At 34.0% G+C, this 2,809-nt stretch overlaps 1 non-coding gene across 1 annotated transcript; it reads left to right on the top strand.

Annotated features, from left to right (window-relative positions):
• Positions 1–240: 240 nt before the first annotated feature.
• Positions 241–348, top strand: LOC112773519 (small nucleolar RNA R71). The gene has a single exon (XR_003188066.1). It is a non-coding gene; the product is annotated as a small nucleolar RNA R71 (small nucleolar RNA).
• The last annotated feature ends 2,461 nt before the right edge of the window (positions 349–2,809 follow it).

Raw genomic sequence — 2,809 nt, 5'->3', positions numbered from 1 at the left:
AGCCAATATGGCATTCAGAGTATCAATTTCAAGAACTCCTTTCTTCTTATTCGTCCCATTATTCACAGGATTCCTTTCAGAAGTGTACATGAATTGGTTATTTGCAACCATTTCAATAAGTTCCTGAGCTTCTGCAGGCGTCTTCTTCAGATGAAGAGGTCCTCCAGCAAAGCTGTCCAATGACATTTTGGACAGTTCAGACAGACCATCATAGAAGATACCTATGATGCTCCATTCTGAAAGCATGTTAGAAGGACACTTTCTGATTAATTTCTTGTGTCTTTCCCAAGCTTCATAGAGGGATTCACCTTCCTTCTGTCTGAAGGTTTGAACTTCCACTCTAAGCTTGCTCAATTTTTGAGGTGGAAAGAACTTTGCCAAGAAGGCATTGACTAGCTTTTCCCAAGAGTTCAGGCTCTCTTTAGGTTGTGAATCCAACCATGTTCTAGCTCTGTCTCTTACAGCAAAGGGAAAAAGCATAAGCTTGTAAACCTCGGGATCAACCCCATTGGTCTTGACAGTGTCACAGATTTGCAAGAATTTAGCTAAGAACTTATGAGGATCTTCTAATGGAAGTCCATGAAACTTGCAATTCTGTTGCATTAGAGAAACTAATTGAGGCTTAAGCTCAAAGTTGTTTACTCTAATGGCAGGAATTGAGATGCTTCTCCCATAGAAGTCGGGAGTAGGTGCAGTAAAGTCACCAAGCACCTTCCTTGCATTGTTGGCATTATTGTTATTTTCGGCTGCCATGTCTTTTTCTTGTTTAAAAAGTTTTGTTAGGTCCTCTACAGAGAGTTGTACTTTAGCTTCTCTTAGATTTCTCTTCAAGGTCCTTTCAGGTTCAGGATCAGCCTCAACAAGAATGTTCTTGTCCTTACTCCTACTCATATGAAAAGAGAGGAGAAGAAAATATGGAATCCTCTATGTCACAGTATAGAGATTTCTTGAGGTGTCAGAGGAAAACAAAAATAGAAGGATGAGGTAGAGAAGAGAGAATTCGAACTTATCAAGAGGGACAGCGTTTGAATTGCTGATAATGGAGAAGTGTTAGTCCTTTAAATAGAAGGATTTTAGAAGAGGGGAAAAATTTTCGAAATTAAAGTAAAAGAATTTGAAATAATTAAAAGAAATTTTAAAAATTTGGTAAATGATTTTCAAAAACTAAGATTGGGAAAGAAATTAAGTGATTTTTGGAAAAGATTTTGAAATTAGAAAATTAATTTTGAAAAAGATGTGATTGAAAAGATATGATTGAGAATCAAATTAAAAAGAGAAATTTTTAAAATTAAAGTTGATTACTTGACTAACATGAAATTAAAAGATATGATTCTAGAATTAAAATTTGATCATTTCTTAATAGACAAGTAACAACTTGAAAATTTTGAGTTAAATCATTAATTGTAGCAAGGATTTTCGAAAATAATAATAAATTAAAAAAATGGAAAGAAATTGATTTTGAAAAGATATGATTGAAAAGATATGATTTGAAAAAGATTTGATTTTGCAAAATTATGAAAATTTGGAAAAGATTTTAATTAAAAACAAAATCTTCCCTCTAGTGTCCTCCTGGCGTTAAACGCCCAAAATGCTACCTTTTTGGGTGATTAACGCCTACCTTGGCTGGCGTTTAAACGCCAGTTTTCCTTCTTCATTGGGCATTTTGAACACCCAGCCTTTTCTATGTAATTCCTCTGCTGAATGTTCTGAATCTTCAATTCTCTGTATTATTGACTTGAAAAGACACAAATTTAAAAAAAAAATTTGAATTTTTAAATGATGAGAAACAATAAAAAAAATGCAACTAAGATCAAATAAACAAGGCATGCAAGACTCCCAACTCAGAAGTTTGTATACTAAGGACTATAACAATTTAAAAATGCATGTAAGAAACAACAAAAGACACAAAATAAGAGAAATTAAAGATCAGAGCAATGGAATCATCAAGAACAACTTGAAGATCAATGAAGAACATATTATATATATTCGAAAAATGCAAAAAGAATAAAGACATGCAATTGACACCAAACTTAAAAATTGACACTAGACTCAAAAAATATTTTTGATTTTTATGATTTTATAAAATCTTTTGGTGATTTTTTTCAAAAAGTATATGGAAAAGAAAATAAAGAGATTCAAAATTTTTAATGAGAATTCCAGGAATCATTGCAATGTTAGTCTAAAACTCCGGTCCAGGAATTAGATATGGCTTACTAGCCAGCCAAGCCTTCAATGAAAGCTTCGGTCCAAAACACTAGACATGGCCAATGGCCAGCCAAGCTTTAGCAGATCATTACTCTCAACAGCAAAATTGATAGAAATCAACAAGCTCTTGTGATGATAAGTTAAAACCTCGGTCCAAAAGATTAGACATGGCTTCACAGCCAGCCAGACTTCAACAGATCATCATGAAACTCTAGAATTCATTCTTAAAAACTCTGAAGAATAGAATAGAATTTTTTTTTTGTATTTTTGAAAATTTTTTCGAAAATAAAAAGTAAAAAGCTTAAACATAAAATAAAATTACCTAATCTAAGCAACAAGATGAACCGTCAGTTGTCCAAACTCGAACAATCCCCGACAACGGCGCCAAAAACTTGGTGCACGAAATTGTCATCATCAATGGCGCCAACAACTTGGTACGCACAATTGTAATCTCACTCTTTATCACAACTCCGCACAACTAACCAGCAAGTGCACTGGGTCGTCCAAGTAATAAACCTTACGTGAGTAAGGGTCGATCCCACGGAGATTGTCGGCTTGAAGCAAGCTATGGTCATCTTTTAAATCTCAGTCAGGCGGATTCAAA

This window comes from Arachis hypogaea, chromosome 18 (genome assembly GCF_003086295.3).
Source record: "Arachis hypogaea cultivar Tifrunner chromosome 18, arahy.Tifrunner.gnm2.J5K5, whole genome shotgun sequence".
Classification (NCBI taxonomy): Eukaryota; Viridiplantae; Streptophyta; class Magnoliopsida; order Fabales; family Fabaceae; genus Arachis; species Arachis hypogaea.
Note: the sequence above shows the minus strand (reverse complement) of the source record. Positions and strands in the feature narration are given on the sequence as shown.